At 42.3% G+C, this 17,889-nt stretch overlaps 1 protein-coding gene across 3 annotated transcripts in view; it reads left to right on the top strand.

The window, feature by feature from the left end:
- Nucleotides 1-2,428: 2,428 nt before the first annotated feature.
- FBXO34 (F-box protein 34) overlaps nucleotides 2,429-17,889 on the top strand; it is a 97,505-nt gene continuing 82,044 nt past the window's right edge. Inside the window, exon 1 of one of the 3 annotated variants that reach the window (XM_010847707.1) lies at nucleotides 2,429-2,492. The gene's annotated coding sequence lies outside the window, so the exon portion shown is untranslated. Of the gene's footprint in view, nucleotides 2,493-17,731; nucleotides 17,883-17,889 lie in introns of those variants that run through there. The other 2 variants (XM_010847706.1, XM_010847709.1) reach the window with 2 other exon arrangements.

Raw genomic sequence — 17,889 nt, 5'->3', positions numbered from 1 at the left:
GAAAAAAAGATGAGGAAATGCTAAAGTGCACATGGAGCAAGGCTCTGGGGAGCATGTGCTAACGATGAGCCACCAGGCTTCTGTTCTTAAAGACAACGTATGTTGTGGGCACTTGGAACTGGATATGAGAAATGCTTTAGAAAATGTTCCGCTCCTAGAAGATGAATAAAAGAGGTTTTGAAGAAATGGATTGATGTGAGTTAAATACTTATTGAAAGCTTTTTGAAGAAAAAAGAAACCAAATGTGCACAAAATTAATGAAAGAAGGTAAGTTAATTGATGCACTTAAAGATCACATTAAAAGAGGTCTTCCCTGGTGTTCCAATGGTAAAGAATCCACCTGCCAATGCAGGGGACACAGGTTCAATCCCCGGTCCAGGAAGATTCCACATGCCTTAGAGCAACTAAGCCTATGTGCCACAACTACTGAAGCTCATGCCTAGAGCCTGTGCTCCAAATCAAGAGAAACCACCGCTATGAGAAGCCCTCACACGGCAACCAGAGAATGCCCTCAGGCATCAATGAAGACCCAGCGCAGCCATAAATAAATAAATACATACATTTTTTAAAGAGCACATTAAAAGTTGGCAAATGTATAAGTGCCTTAAAGTTAGGGGGTAAAAAAGGCAGGGAAACGGTGAGGCTGATGGTCTGACTGAAACTCCAAGTTCTTCCTGAGTTGCATCAAGAAAAAGAAATGAATATTCACCAAACAAGCAATTTAAAGAGAATTTACCCTTTGAAGATAAAGGAGAATCTTTCCAAAGCAGATGTGAAGATGAACCATGCATGTGAAGGGCTGAACACCTACGAAATAGAAGCCAAAGTTCTTTCAGAAAAATTCAAAAGAGCTGCTCGCTATTATCAACGCTAGTTTATTTTCCACTTAAGAAAGGCTTGTGTAATGGGTTGAGAGCTCTGCTGGCTGAGAGAAACTTTGATAATTTAAGAAGAGAAAATGCATGCTGTAAGATGTTTGGGAAAATTCTTTATGTTCCCAATCTTCCAAATAGGATATTTGGCAGACTCAGGTGGATCCAGGTCCTTTATGGACCAAATACCACCCTCAAGGGGTTGTTACTGAACGTAAGTTCCTGTGCCTGATGAACAGTGAAGCCAAACAGAAACATTGGAGTTGGCAGCAGAGAAATGTTTATTGCAGGGCCAGTCAAGGAAAACAAGTGGCTTGTGCTCAAAAACCCTGAACTCCTTCATGGTTTTTGAGGAATTTTTAATAGGTGAAATTTGGGGTGAGGGCTACAGGGCGTGTAGAGGGCTGCACTCTCTTCTGACTGGTTGGTGGTGAGGTAACAGGGTGGTGTTCCAGAAACCCAGCACTCAGCCTTAAATTACCACCCTCCTCCTGGGTGGGGGCCTTAGTTCCCCAGAAGAACTCAGAGATACTGCTCTGTATATTCCTGGTGGAGGAACCAGGACTCTGCCCCAAGGTTGCACTATTGTTTCCTGACTCCTCCTCCCTAGTTTCTGCGTTCCCTCCCTTTCCTGATTAGCAGATGTTTGAATCTGCCCTTTGGAACTCAGGGAAAGTCCAGGAGGCTGAAAGAAGCCTATTTCCTACAAAAAAGAAACAAATGAGGAGAGGGAGGGGAGGGAAGTGAACACAGAAAGGATTTTTAGTTGGGAGGGTCCCACAGGTTCATTTCAGGTTCAGGATCCCAGAAAAAGGATCCAACCATCAGGCCAACTTCATCCTGCAATAGATCCTCTTCCAGAAGCAACACAGAGCTTTCCCTCTTTTCCTGGTGCTCCTTATGGTGACAGATGCTTAGGATTTTTTTGGTTACCTTACCACTGAACTGGAAGACACTGACCCAGGCAGTTCCTCTCTCATCCTCCTGTCAGGAGTTAAGATGTTGCAGAGGGGACAGAATGTAATTCCTGAAAATTAGGTCCCCCTCCCTCTTCTTCCCTTGGGGCTTCCCTGGTAGCTCAGCTAGTAAAAAATCTGCCTGCACTGCAGGAGACCCTGGTTCAATTCCTGGGTCGGGAATATCACCCAGAGAAGGGATAGGCTACCCACTCCAGTATTCTAGGGCTTCCCTGGTGGCTCAGACGGTAAAGAACCTGACTGCAATGTGGGAGACCTGGGTTCAATTCCTAGGTTGGAAAGGTCCCCTGGATGAGGGCATGGCAACCCACTCCAGTATTCTTGCCTGGAGAATTCCCATGGAAAGAGGAGCCTGGTGGGCCACAGTCCATGGGGTCGCAGAGTCGGACATGACTTGAGTGACTAAGTACACATATTCAGGTCCTTCTTCCCTTACTCTGGAAAGTAAGGATGAAGCTCCCCAGGAATCCTTCCCACCCTCCTCTGGGGAAGGTCCCGACTCAGCACATTCTTCACTGGCAACAAGAAAGGACTGCACACCAAGGCTCAGTCTCTAACTACACAGCTGGAAAACAAAGTGTATCATTTTCCAAGGTGATCCCTTGTCAGTGAGTCTACTTTTGAAGATCCAAGACCACAGCAGGTAACTTTTGTTCTCTCTGCTAAACTAAATTATATTTTTTCTTTTAGTTTTATTGCTATGAAGCATTTATATCTGCTACCCTGGTGGCTCAGATGGTCTGGGTTTGGATCCCTGGCTTGGGAAGATCCCCTGGGGGAGAGCATGGCAAGCCACTCCAGTATTCTTGCCTGGAGAATCCCATGGACATCAGAGCCTGGCGGGCTGTGGTCCATAGGGTTGCACAGAGTCAGACACAACTGAGCGACTAAGCACACAAGTGAATATACAGTGGTTCTAATGGAAGCTTGGTAATATTATAAATTCTTAGAATAATGTTTTCCAGTGGTTTGTCATTCTTTGTTGTTCAGTCACTCGGTCATGTCCGTCTCTTTGTGACCCCATGGACTGCAGCACGCCAGGCTTCCCTGTCCTTCACCATCTCCTGGACTTCATTCAAATTCATGTCCATAATGTTTTACGATGATAGATTTTTAAATTGCCAATCTTAAAAATTAATTGCTTTCATTTTATAATATTTTTGGGTAGAATAATTACAATATTTTTGTTTTTGTTAATAAGTTCATTAAAATAATTTGGAAACAAGTTTTTGTCTTTAAAATAATTTTATTTCTTTTTCTCTTCCTTTTTTTAGCTATGCTGGGTCTTTGAGATGTATATGGGCATCTCATTGTGACTTCTCTCATTGCAGAGCACAGGCTCTAGGTGCTTGGGCTTCAATAGTTGCTGCAAGTGGGCTCTGTAGTTATGGCTCTCGGGCACCAGAGCACAGGATCAATAGTTGTGCACAGGTTATTTGCCCCATGGCATGTGTAATCTTCTCGAACCAGGGCTCGAACCTGTGTCTCCTGCATTGGCAGGTGGATTTTTAACCATGGGACCACCAGGGAAGTCCTCTCCTGGTTTTACTATTTAACTGATTATACAATTACTGACGTAGAAAATTAATAGGACTATGATTCTTAGATTTTCTAAATGTATACTAAATGAATATGCATCTGATTAGCGAATTGTTTTTATTTGATTTGATTTCTAGATAGTTCATCACAATTTTGTATTATTTAACAAAGCTGTTTTTTGTTTGTTTGTTTTTTGGTCTCTCTTATAAAGTGGTTTTGAATTTTCTTGCATTTAGTTTCTCTGCTATAGTTGTTATATATTTGCTCAGAAAGGAGCTTGATAGGATATAATTCACAGGATAGTGTTTTTAAATGTAATTTACTTAAAAATGACTTTCACAAGTAAATGGTTTCCTTTTCTTCTATTTCTGGATGGTATAAGGACAACATTTCACTTCTCTTTAACAAGTCTTCCTTCCATAACATGAATTGTTGTAGCAGTCTCATATGAGATATGAGACTTTGGTCTCATAACCAAAGACACTTGAAACTCATAGTTTATGTCCGTATACCGAAGACTAAATTTACTCTCGTTGTGAGACTGAATAATTATTGCAAAAACGACCTAATTTCAAATAATTATTAATAAAGTGGAAAAAGAGAATTCTCTTTATAAGACTGATATTTTAAAATAACTTTTGGTTTAGAAAAGAGTGGAATGAGAAAAAGCTGATGAAATGGTAGATGAGTCTTGGTTTAATATGTTAGTTTGTCCTCATATTCTTTAAATTGATGAAATAAACTCTGACTTGTCTCTGTGCTATTGCTTTCTCACCCTTGACTGTAACTTCATCATCAAAAGCCCCTAAAGGTCATTGCTAGAGCTAGCACTCAGGAGCTTGTGAGGGCCAATTATGCCCATCTGTTTCTAATTCCACTTTGTCTCTCTGAAACTATGTAACCCAGTTTAGGACTTGAACCCACGGTCTTTTAACTAAGATCACACACCTGGATTCAGGAATTAATTAAGCTCAAATTACTGATATCTCATCAGAGAAAGAATTCAGTGAGAAACAAAGTGATAGGTAAATAGTGGATGTATTTAGAAACACTTTCCATAGATAGAATGTGGGCCATTTCAGGTGAGAGGCCTGGAAATGTGGCACGATTAGTTTTTATGTGTTAGGTAATTTCATAGGCTGATGAGTGGGAGGATTATTCCAACTATTTTGGGGGAAGGGGTAGAGATTTCCAGGAACTGGGCCACTGCCCACCTTTTGATCTTTGATGGTGGGCCTTGGAACTGTTATGGCACTGGTGTGTGCGTATCACTTAGCTTGCTGATGTGTTAGAATGAGCGTATACTGGGGCTCAAGGTCTAGTGGAAATCAACTTGTCCATCATCTTGGACCTATTTGGTTCTAACCAGTATTCTATATTCTACGGCTATGTCATTCTTCTAAAGGCTATGCCCTACCCACTTCCCTCCTGTTTCATTCTCACATTAGTAGCTTGAAACTGGTCAAGGTGGGAGTATTTACACCAAGAAATAGGCTCACATTGTATGAATCAGAGCTCACTGGAATAACCCTCCCCCACCCCCAAGAACCAGTTTACCAGCGAATCCCTGGCACTATGGCAGCAATTCTTAACCTTACTGTGCATCAGAATCACAAACGCCGCAGCTCCCCCTCCCAGAGATTCTGATTCAGTTGGTCTGGATGGTGCCTTGGTATCCTACTCTTCAGAAACTCCCTGGGTGATTCTAATGAGTACCCAAGGTTCAAAACAACTGCCTATAAATACTTTCAACCAGCCTTTGATCTGTTTATTGTGCAAGAGACCTTTGGATGTTTCCTTAATACTTCTTTACGGAAAAATAAATCTACTTTATCAAGTTCTGAGTTCTCATCTCCTGGGACCTCTCTCTCCTGAGTCAAGTAGACGCAGTACATGAGAAGATTGTAGAATGCCTTGCACAGAGTTACTGGCTTTTCTCAGCTGGAAATTCTTCCTGAGGATGCTTGGGTGTTACTAGCTCTCCTTCCCATCAGCTCTCTAACACCAGAGTGTGGTTGCTTTATGTAGCATGTTACTTTTGATGTAAGTCCTTGGAACTAAGTCATTTTCAGTAAACAGGACCTTTTTCTTTTTTCATAAGAATTTTAAATCTTTCAGATTTAAAGTAAAAGTCTTTAATGATGAATCAGGTTTTTTTTTTGTTGTTGTTATTTAGAGCTTATTGAGGCCTCATTAGCCCTAACAATATGTTTGAAATTTATTTTGCATGAAGAATAGAGGTCAAGGGTTTGGGCACTTGGTGGGGTGACCATAGACAGTGCCTTTGCCACAGCTCCATAAAGGCTCGTAACAGAATTCTGTGGGTGTCTCCTTACTTGTGTCTCATCCCTCTGCCCTCCATGGTGTTTAGTCATTGAATGATGCTGCTTTGTCATAGGTTAGTCATATATTTGTGTGCTTTGTTTGTGTACAGTTCTGGGGGTTATGGAACCAACCAGAAAAGAAGCTGAGAGGACGATGATATAGGGATGAGAAGAGAACTTTGATACTCTGTCTCACTGTCAATTCTTTGTGTGCTTTTTTTTTTCACTTAAAATTTTTTTTTAATTGCAAGATAATTGCTTTACAATGTTATGTTGGTTTCTGCCATTCATCAACAAGAATCAGCTGCAGGTATGCATATGTCCCCTCCCTCCTGAACCTCCCCCTACCACTGTGGGGTTTTTTTGTTTTTTTTTTTAAAAAAAAAAAACAGCATTACGGAGGCATTTGCTCCTAGAGTTCAAATTCCAGGTGGCTTATAAATGCCTGAGTTTTGTCATTACCTTCTCACTGGAAAAATAGAGCAGTAATGCCAGGGTAAGTAAAGACAGAAATCTTAACTTCACTTTCTCCACTTAACAAAGAAGTATCATTTTTATACATTAAGACTTCTGCATGTTTCACAGTGTCATAAATACTTTGGTATAAAAGGAGAAAAGAAGAATGAACTGAAGCTTTTTTGCTTTCATCTCTATTACCTATGGGCAGTAAGTTAAATGGTTTTTTTCTCAAGGATATTCTATGCATCACAACCTCTTCTAAAATTGTCAAGTGAAAAGTTTCCATTTACTTGTTACATTTATGAAATACATCTAAGATGCCAAAAAAAATCTGAATAATTTTACAAATACTTCTGTAGTCACCATTTTTATTTATTTTATTTTATTGGCTGCACTGCAGGGCATGTGAGACTTTAGTTCCCCTACCAAGGATGGAACCCATGCCCCTTGCACTGGAAATGCAGAGTGTTAACCATTGGACCACCATAGAAGTCCCTCACCATTTTGATTTTTAAAAAGATTAGCTGTGAACCCAGAGAAGGCAATGGCACCCCACTCCAGTATTCTTGCCTGGAAAATCCCATGAACGGAGGAGCCTCGTAGGCTGCAGTCCATGGGGTCGTTAAGAGTCAGACACGACTGAGCGACTTCACTTTCACTTTTCACTTTCATGCATTGGAGAAGGAAATGGCAACCCACTCCAGTGTTCTTGCCTAGAGAATCCCAGGGACAGGGGAGCCTGGTGGGCTGCCGTCTATGGGGTCGCACAGAGTCGAACACGACTGAAGTGACTTAGCAGCAGCAGCAGCAACAGCAGCTGTGAATCACCCATATTTGGTTCAGATATTTTTTCTTAAATGAATAGAATATTCTATTATGATTGAAGTCCTTCTTTGTGCCTCTTTTAACATTTTCTTCTCTCCTCCTCAGAAATAATTATGATTCTGAAGTTGTTTTGGGCCCTTCTCATCTATATCTTTATACTTTTATTGCAATTATAGCTGTCCACAAACAATAGTTAGCATTGTTGTGTGTTTCATTTGCATGTTTTTAACATTTGTGTAAATGGTAATATATAATGTGTATCCATTTGCAACTTGCTTTTATCACTGATATAGTCTATGGGGTCACAAACAGTCAGACATGACTGAACCAATTTCACACTTTAACTTTTTATCACTGAACCCAGTGTTTTCTGAGAATCACCACATTGATACACATAGATCTAAATGATTGAATTCTAATACTGTTTCTTATTCCATTATATGAAGATACTCCCATGTAGTAGTTATCTATCCCCTATTTGTGATCTTTTTTTTTTTTTCATACCTATGAATAGGGACAAATTATATATGCATAAAAATAGTTTACTTTTTCTTAAGTATTTGAAAACAGCTTTCTTCTACTTCGTCCTCCCATTTCTCCTCTTCCTTTTTCATTAGGTACTAGGTAGTCCTGCTCTGGTTTAAACAGTTTTGTAAGAATGGCAGGGGATAGAAGGGAAGGGAGAGCTTGACTGGAATAAGATTTAAAATTGGCAGGATCAGTTACTGCCTAAATGAATATTAAATTTAAAACAAGAAAACACTTATCACAAACTCATTAAAATTTTTAATAATTTTATTATTTAATATGAATAAGTTAGAAGATTCAAATAATTCATCTTTGACAATACAGAATAAAGCTCAACGTTAATTTAATGCATCAGGCTCTCTGAAGGGAACATGTGAATCATTTTACCTTTGAGAAAACACTGGGGGAAAATGTGAGCCTTTTCAAAAGACAACAAGCAGCACTGATCATAAAGACAAGTTGACCACTTAGGAAAGGATCACATGACCACTTAGGAAAGGATCACATGACCATTGGAGAGGGTCATGCTGTTTAATTTTGGGGAGCTTCCCTGGTGGATCAGCAGTAAAAGAATAATCCTGCAATGCAGGAGACATGAGTTTGATCCCTGGGTCAGGAAGATCCCCTGGAGAAGGAAATGGCAACCCACTCCAGTATTCTTGCCTGGGAAATCCCATGGACAGAGGGGCCTGAGGGGCTCCAGTCCGTGGGGTCACAGAGTTCAACATGACTCAGCGACTAAAAACAACAAAAACAACAACAACATGCTCTTTAATTTAGTTCCATTTATGTAAAATCGACAAGTTTGGCAGTTTAAATATCATTGCATTTAATGGAAGGATATTTTTACCTCTGAATATTTATGAATATCTTGATATAGTCAATAAAATTGTTCTCTTAGCTCTTTAATTCATTCACTGATTCAACAGGTCAGTTTATGTCTTTAAAGAGCTCACAGAGGAGAAGGGAAGTTCTATACATAGTAAAGCACATTGAAATGTTTTAAGTGGAGCAGCACAAGTGGAACAAAGTACCATGAGATCATAGATCGGGAGAATGACTAATGTTGTTTAGGGATTCAGGGAATGAGTCACAGGAGTCGTGATACTGCAGTAGGTGAATAACATGCTTGTATGAGCCACAGTACTTGCATCTTCTCTGGGCACCTGGATTGTAAGAGCAGTCGCAAAAAGGTAAAAAATGAACACCAATTTTATTCATTTTATGCCTCTTAAAGGAAGAGTGGCTTAACCGATTATTTTGGAGCTTGAAAAACAATTTTTTTTCCTGTAATGTTCCAACAGGGCTTTTATCATCAGAGCACAACTTCCTCTGCAAAGCAGGAAATTAAGAATCAGATGTGCCAACGTATAGAATAACACATATGTGGAAATATATTTAGGACATTTTGGAGAAGTAGTTAATGAACTTAAGAACAAGATTCTTACCACAACTATTAAGCACACATTGGTTTATTCAGAGAGTAGAGCCCTAGAGTTTTGCCAATACTGGAAATACAAGAAAGATAATGCCTGCAGTCATGCACAAGTAGGCCCTGAGTAGCAGGAACGAAGGAAATCACTGAGAAAGAGAGAGGATTCAAACCTACACTCAATATGTAGAGACTCGCATGGTATCATGTAGGAGCTAACAGGAATTGTCTTCTCAACTAGTGGTGATTATAAAAGTCAGGTCATTAGGTAAGAAAATCAGGAAATATAGGAGCAATAGTGGGGGCAGAGGCTGGAGAAGTGCAGCAGTAGTCAGAGGAACAGATGGCAAAGCCACAGGAGCAAAGAATGGGGCCTTAAGGAGAATATTATCTGAGTGTGAGAATAGGGGCTCTGAGATAAGAAAACCAGAGTGGCTCTGAATAAAAGGGAGCAGTCAGGTGCCCCCACTCTTTAACAAGGCCATTATGCCACTCTGAAGGCACACTTTGGCTTTGTTGAGAGGAGGGGCATCTAAAGAACCCAGGGATTGAACCTGGGTCTCCTGCATTGCAGGCAGATTCTTTACCGTCTGAGCTACCAGGGTAGTTCAAAGAAAGGACAAAACAAGCTCTAATACATATATGTGTTGTTGGCCACATGTGCCTTACTCAATGGAGAAGGCAATGGCATCCCACTCCAGTACTCTTGCCTGGAAAAATCCCACAGACAGAGGAGCCTGGTAGGCTGCAATCCATGGGGTCGCTGGGAGTCGGACACGACTGAGCGACTTCACTTTCACTTTTCACTTTCATGCATTGGAGAAGGAAATGGCAACCCACTCCAGTGTTCTTGCCTAGAGAATCCCAGGGACAGGGGAGCCTGTTGGGCTGCAGTCTATGGGGTCGCACAGAGTTGGACACGACTGAAGCGACTTAGCAGCAGCAGCAGCAGCAGCAGCAGCCTTACTGAAGGTATATAAAACATTACACATAGCCCAGCAGTTTTAAGAAGCGGTGAGGATTGAGGTGTGAAAAAATGATGGGATTCTCTATTGGAGTAACAGTAAATTCTAATACAGTAGAGGGATGGGTCCATCCCTTCTGAATGGGTGTGTTCAGAAGAAGCCAACCACCATATACTTTTCCAAGGAAAATATCTAGTTCATTAATGTAATATTAGTATATTACTCCTTGATAAAACAAATGATTTAGCAAGGAAATGCTGGTAACTGAGCTCTGTACCGGAGAAGGCAATGGCACCCCACTCCAGTACTCTTGCCTGGAAAATCCCATGAACGGAGGAGCCTCGTAGGCTGAAGTCCATGGGGTCGCTAAGAGTCGGACACGACTGAGCGACTTCACTTTCACTTTTCACTTTCATGCATTGGAGAAGGAAATGGCAACCCACTCCAGTGTTCTTGCCTGGAAAATCCCATGGATGCAGGAGCCTGGTGGGCTGCAATCCATGGGGTCGCTGGGAGTCGGACACGACTGAGCGACTTCACTTTCACTTTTCACTTTCATGCATTGGAGAAGGAAATGGCAACCCACTCCAGTGTTCTTGCCTGGAAAATCCCATGGATGCAGGAGCCTGGTGGGCTGCAATCCATGGGGTCGCTGGGAGTCGGACACGACTGAGCGACTTCACTTTCACTTTTCACTTTCATGCATTGGAGAAGGAAATGGCAACCCACTCCAGTGTTCTTGCCTGGAGAATCCCAGGGACAGGGGAGCCTGGTGGGCTGCGGTCTCTGGGGTTGCACAGTCAGACACGACTGAAGTGACTTAGCAGCAGCAGCAGCAGAGCTCTGTACTTTTTGCAAAGTATCTTTGGTATTTCAAAGTAAGACTTGGCACTAAGAGCATAGTTATGCCTGGTGGAAAATGTCAGCAAATCCTAAAATTGCAGAATATGTTGGTGGCATTTTTTTTTAAAGAGCTCACTTTTGAGCAAAATCAATGCCCTGGACCATTTTAGCAAGCTGATGTAACTAGGTTACCTTAGCCAGGCAGCCTTTCCTTTGCTACAGCAGGTGCCTGTGAATTTGGTGTGCTAAAGCTGAGGAAGAAGAAGGACAGGCTGGCTAGTTTTGTGCTAATGCCGCAGGCTCCCCCATAGTAAATGTCAATGATTTGAAAATATCGTTTTCTTAAAGATTTCAAAGTGTCACGAGTTCCTACTCATTTATTTAAAGAACACAAACACACATTCACAGATTCTTTTCCCACAGGTTTTATCAACTTCTAGCATCATTAGTTTAGGATTGTTCCAGAAGCATAGCAGAACAAAATTATTTTATTTATTACACTATAGCAGCGCTTGCCCCCAAAGAAGTAGGTTAGTGTCCCCACCCCCCACCAGTTTATTTCCTATCCAACAATCTCCCATCCATGAATATAAGTGTGTGTGTGTGTGCGTGCATGCTAAGTTGCTTCAGTAATGTCTGACTCTTTGTGACACTATGGACTGTAACCCACCAGGTTCCTCTGTGCATCGAATTCTCTGGGCAAAAATACTGGAGTGGGCTGCTATGCCCTCCTCCAGGGGCTCTTCCCAACCCAGGGATCAAACCCAGGTCACTGGCATTGCAGGAGGATTCTTTACCATCTGAGCCACCAGGGAAGCTCCCATGTGTGTGTGTATGTGTGTGTGTGTATACATATGCACACACATATATGGGTGAAGGCAATGGCAACCCACCCCAGTATTCTTGCCTGGAGAATCCCAGGGACAAAGGAGCCTGGCGGACTACAGTCCACGGGGTTGCAAAGAGTTGGACATGACTGAGCGACTAACACACACACACACACACACACACACAACGCTAATGGTAAAGCACGTGACTGCTAGTGCAGGAGATGTAAGAGACGCGGGTTCTGTCCCTGGGTTGGGAATATCCCCTGGAGGAGGGCAGGGCAACCCACCCCAGTATTCTTGCCCGGAGAAGCCCATGGACAGAGGAGCTTGGTGGGCCATAGTCCATAGGATCGCAAAAGAGTTGGACATGACTGAAGTGACAGTATGGCACAGCATACACGTATATGTACTAGGATGTTTTTAGCTATTTTCAAAATTTTTAGGAAGTCCTATAATGTCTTAAATAGTAATACAATTTATTGTTTTATATAAAAAGAAGTCTCAAGGATTATTTTAATCAGAAGTTCAATTATGGCATCAAGGATGCAAGATACTTCCCTCTTTCTGCTTTGCCCTCCTCTCATGTTGTCTGCAGCTAACGTCGCTCATGATTCCGGGATGGCAGTTGCACTGCCAGGTACCATGCACAGGCACAGTTCTAGCAGCAGAGGACAAACTTTTTCTTCTTGTGTGTTTTTCTCTCTCTTTTCTTGTTCTTAAGTACACTTTTATTTATGAGAGTAATGCATTTCAGCAGAAAATGTCTTTTTACTAAAGGTAAGAAAAACCTTTTCTGGATATATCTCGGGCTTCCCAGGTGTGCCAGTGGTAAAGAACCCAACTGCCAATGCCGGAGACATAGAGGCTCGGGTTCAATTCCTGGGTTGGGAAGATCCCCTGAAGGAGGGCATGGCAACCCACTCCAGTATTCTTGCCTGGAGAATCTCATGGCCAGATGGAGCCTGGCAGGAAAAACCTTTTTCAGGTATATCTCAGTAAACTTCCCTTTGCATTTTATTAGGTAGATTTGCATCACATACCCAGGCCTCAACCAATCCCCGACAAAGAGTTTGGGACCACTCAAGTGATGACTTTGCTGCAGTGTTTCTCACCTTTGGCTTTTGGTGGGGTAATTATCCTTTTGGAGGGATAATTTCAGTGGCAGTGCTGAACTGCTGTAAGCCGCTGAGTAGCATCCCTGGCCTCTCCTGTTAGATGCCAACAGCAATTCTCTCCAAGCTGTGGCAATCAGAAGTATCTTCAGACGTTGTTGAATGTCCCCTGGGGGACAAAATCTATCCCCCCACTGACAACCACTGGCTTAGGTCAGTCATTGTTCATCCCATGGATCTGGGCCCATCTCCCCTGAAACACACAGAGTGCCTAAGCCCAGGATTCTGTTAGCAAGGAAATGGGAAATTGCTATTTTATAGACAGTCAATGGACAGTGACTCCTCCCTTCCTCTATCATTTTTTTTTCTTGCCATTTTTCAACAGATCAGAGCCTTATCAAAAATATGAAAGATATAAGAATGAGTTACCTGGTATTACCCGATGAATGCTAGTTCCTGTCTAAATGCCAGGTGGATAGTATTAATATAAATATCTTTATGTTTATATTATTATAAGGCTAATATATTAATTATATATAATGATTAATATATTAATAATACATTATATATTATATGATATATTAATATATCTGATTAATTGGTGAATCAGAAAATTTGGTCAAAGGTAATTTGTATGGAAGCACCAAAATCATGACTGGTTGGTTGGGTTTTACAAGATGTTCCTACTTTTGGTCATTTTCTGGTACTAAGACCTTAGGTTTTGATTTTATTCAGGTTCTACTTCTACTGTACAAGACCTTTTACTCTTGTTATTTTTATTGATCATCCATTGATGATGAACTTATGCATCCTGGATTAACTTGTTTAGTGTGAGTAGGTATGAATATTTCGGAGAAGGCAATGGCACCCCACGCCAGTACTCTTGCCTGGAAAATCCCATGGATGGAGGAGCTTGGTGGGCTGCAGTCCATGGGGTCGATAGGAGTCGGACACGACTGAGCGACTTCACTTTCACTTTTCACTTTCATGCATTGGAGAAGGAAATGGCAACCCACTCCAGTGTTCTTGCCTGGAGAATCCCAGGGACAGGGGAGCCTGGTGGGCTGCCTCTATAGGGTCGCACAGAGTCGGACACAACTGAAGTGACTTAGCAGCAGCAGCAGCAGGTATGAATATTTTAAATAATTCGACAGATATGTATTGGGTGCCCATTATTGTCAGGCATGGATTCTGTGAAGGAAAGTGACAAGGCTGAAATACTGCACAGAGAGAGAAAGCTCTGAGGAGGTAACATTTCAGCCAAGACAGGGTCAGAATGGAGAGAAATTGAGTAAAGGGAAATTGCTATGAATCTGTGTTGGTGTTGTGGAAGCTGTCATCTGAATGTTGCTGAAAGGTCAAAGGGCACTTAACAACAATGGGCTTGATTAAGGACGATACCTTGGAGGGAGGAAGACCTGAGACCTTGATTCGATTTTGCCTTGGCATTTCCCTAGAAGAGGTTGTTGTCTTACTTCCCTTTTTAAGTGTGCAGGTTACCACAAAGTTAGTTGATCTAAGGGACTTTTTTTTTGAGAAGTTAAATTTATTTTCAAAATTATTTTCAAAATTTTCCCAGTGATGCTGGGAAAGATTGAAAGCAGGAGGAGAGGGGGAAGACAGAGGACAAGATGGTTGGACGGCATCATTGACTAGATGGACATGAGTTTGAGCAAGTTCCCGGAGATGGTGAAGGACAGGGAAGCCTGGCGTGCTACAGTTCATGGGGTTGCAAAGAATTGAACATGACTTAGCAGCTGAACAACAACAATAAATTATAAGATATACTCATCTCTCTTGGCAGTTTGCTGCCCTGGTCCTTCTGCTTCCCTTTAGTTGCTCTTCTGTTTATCATGAATGAGGTTCTTTCTCCTGGCTGAGTAGCCTCTGCTGTTTCCCATCACCATCACCACGCTTCATCCGTGCATACCCTGGGCATAAGCTCAGTGCTTCACACATGCTCCAGTGATTTCATTCAAGGAGAGGTTAACTGCATGCCTTAACCTGTGTAAACTTTAAATTTTGGAAAGCACTTTCATTTTTCTCACTTGTTTGAGCTTCATGGTAATACAGTGAACTAGGAAGGGAAAATCATAATCACACCTAGGAAGCTAGTTTTGCAGTAAAGAGGGGCCTAGAGACAAAGTCCAGTGATCCTGCCTTTTGGTATCCTTTGTCCTAAATGGAAGAAGTAGGTTGGGTTAAGAGTTCAGGGTTGTAGACGACTATCACAACATGTTTTTCTTTTGAGGTAGGAGTGAGCTATTGAGGAGCCGTGATAGGTTTAGTTTTTATCTGAGTGGAGAGTACAAATCCATTGAACTGGGTCTTAATGTAATGTGACGTTTGCTTGCTGGTTTGAGATGACTAAGTTCTAATCATTGATAAAATAACCAAAGTAATATATCAATGCTTTATAATATTTAGACCTTCTCTAAATACACAGACCTTCAGCTGCTGTGCCCCTTTAGTCCCTTAATCTGTTCTTCTGTCAGCACTGCTTCAATCCCACAACCCCACTGTGTCACACTGCTACCCAAGCAGGCCAGAGAACTCCCTCCCAGGTGTGAGGCATTGCACTGGTTTTACTAGCTTTTTTCAAAGTTTATTCCCATTGTACAGATGGAGAAACAATCAAAGAACTACTTGTCTCAAGTGGTTTCACTGCCTGCTACTCTGATTGTTTTCTTAGACTAGTGCTATTCAAAGTGTGGCCCACGAGGCAGCTGTAGAGTCAGTCCATGGTAAGGGCAGAAATGAGAGGAAGAGTTTCAGAAACTTTACTAGCAATTTGACAGAGTAACTTTATGTGTGCTGAGTTTAGTAATCAAGAATTTTGGCTGTTTAAAACAACAATTTCACATTCTAGAAGTTTTAGTCAGTTATATTACATTTTACAAAATAGTTCACAATGCATTAAATATAAAAAAAATCCCTGCACGCCTGGTTCTCAATCAGACACAGTTTGAAAAACACTGCATTAGACCAGTCTTTAATCAGAGTCTAACAGTGAAGATATACTGGCCACATGGAAACCAGTGTCATTTTGATATTTGTGTTTTTTGCAGTTTCAGTGTCTTTAATCCATCTGCAATTTCCAGGAACGGTACAATGAGTGATATGGTAAGAGTTCTGGGGTCCTTGCTCAGTTTGGCTCTAATAATGAGGCAGGAGATAGACAGGCCCCAGGCTGAACAGTCTCTCCCCTGAGGAGAGAAACTCCAAAACAGTAGGAACTCCATAAAAGCAGGATAATGGCGGAGGCCGGGGCCTTTCCAGATAGAAGACGAGTGCATGCTAAGTCGCTTCAGTCGTGTCCAACTCTGTGCATCCCTATGGACTGTAGCCCGCCAGGCTCCTCTGACCATGGGATTCTCCAGCAAAGAACACTGGAGTGGGTTGCCATGCGCTGCTCCAGGCGATCTTCCCAAGCCAGGGATGGAACCTGCTCTCTTTACATCACCTGCATTGGCTGGGGGGTTCTTTACCACCAGCGCCACCGGTAAGAGACCACATATTCCTCATATTCAAAGTTAAGGAAAACTCCTTGCCTATATCCATGCTCAGAAAAGGCTCCTTGGAGGTCAAAGAGAGGGGGCATCACCTCATAGTTAGTGATGTCAGCTGCCCATAAGTCTCTTGGCTAGAATTCATCATGGCTAAAAGATACACGCACACATGGGGGGACCCTGAGAAATAGCAAATACAGACTCAGAAACAGGGAACGCAAGACGATTGGTCAACGGAAACCTGGAAGAAATGACCCATAAAAGTGACTGCAAACTACCATGAGGGCGCGACTTTTAAAAGTGCCAATACTCTTTCACCTAGAAATTCCATTTCTGGGTATTTATCTTAAAAAATTTACATTCATGAAAATATCCTATGGTTTCCTTATAATGTCATAAAGGAAATAAGTCTGAGAATGAAGAACTTGGTAAATTTTGTATGTTCACTTAATATAATTTTACACAGTTTCTGAAGTGTTTATGAAGCTTATGTAGAACTAGGAAAAAATAGTTATAAACGCAAAAACAAAAAAGCACTCCAAACCAACAAGGATCCAAAATTGTGTGTACACTGTGAGCACAACATTGTAAAATAAATATGCATGAGAAAATGTCTATAGGAAAATAAGCTGAATGCTGAGTGCCTGTGTCAGGGTGAAGGAGTTTTTTTCTTTTATTGTCCTCATGTTCTATGATGTGGTCAAAATTATTTTTACAGTGAATACAATTATCAGTTTAAAGGGTGAGTATAAAATAGCCTTCACTGGCACTCTCATTTGAAAGTATTAAAGTACCAAAAACCTCTTTTGTAGTCATCATTTACAATCCCTTACTCTTCTAAAGATCACATTTTGAGACTGTCAACCTCAAAGTTTATCAAATTGCTGGTAGGTATTACTGCCATTGAGGAGGGCATGACAACCCACGCCAGTATTCTTTCCCGGGACTCCCATGGATAGAGGAGCCTGGCGGGCTACAGTCCATCGGGTCCCAATAGTCAGACACGACTGAAGCGACTTAGCACGCACGCACGCATTCCTGCATTTGTATAGAAAAGAACGTTACGGACATTGCCAATCCCTTCATTTTACAAATAAGAACTCTGAAGCCCAGCTTCCCCAGGTAGTAGCAGAACCGAAATCTGAACCCAGATCTACCAGGTAACTACCAGTAATTTCACACCATTTAGCTAGTTCCACCGACATCCACCCACGAGTATTAACAGACTTGCCATTGCTGCTGACTGTTGAACCCTGGCTTACTACCATTCTGGCTAGCTTGAGGGGTTGAGTCCTTTCTCTACAGGTCGTGCTCGAGCTTTCACTCTTCAGCACTTGGGGGCCCGAAGAAGCCTCACCAGGTTTTCTCCCTGTTTAAGTGCCCCCACTCTGAATCCCCAAGCGCCCGAAGTGCCGCAGAAGCCCGGCAGGGGGCGTTGTGACCCTGACTCCGCGGCCCCTCCCCTGGCCAACCGTCGATTGGGCCGGCGCGTGACGTCACGCCGTTTTAGCCAAACAAATGGGTTTCGGGGCGAGCGTTGGGCTCCGCCGCGCCGCGCTGGGCGCTCGGTCTGTCTCAGCGGTGGGGAGCGAGCCAGGCCTCCGGCCGCCACCGCTGTATAGGGGTGTGCAGCCCCTGGCCAGGCCCCGGCCGGGGCAGGAGCGCAGGTGGGTC

The sequence above is a fragment of the Bison bison genome, unplaced genomic scaffold, assembly GCF_000754665.1.
Source record: "Bison bison bison isolate TAMUID 2011002044 unplaced genomic scaffold, Bison_UMD1.0 scf7180017864254, whole genome shotgun sequence".
NCBI classification, from domain to species: Eukaryota; Metazoa; Chordata; class Mammalia; order Artiodactyla; family Bovidae; genus Bison; species Bison bison.
Note: the sequence above shows the minus strand (reverse complement) of the source record. Positions and strands in the feature narration are given on the sequence as shown.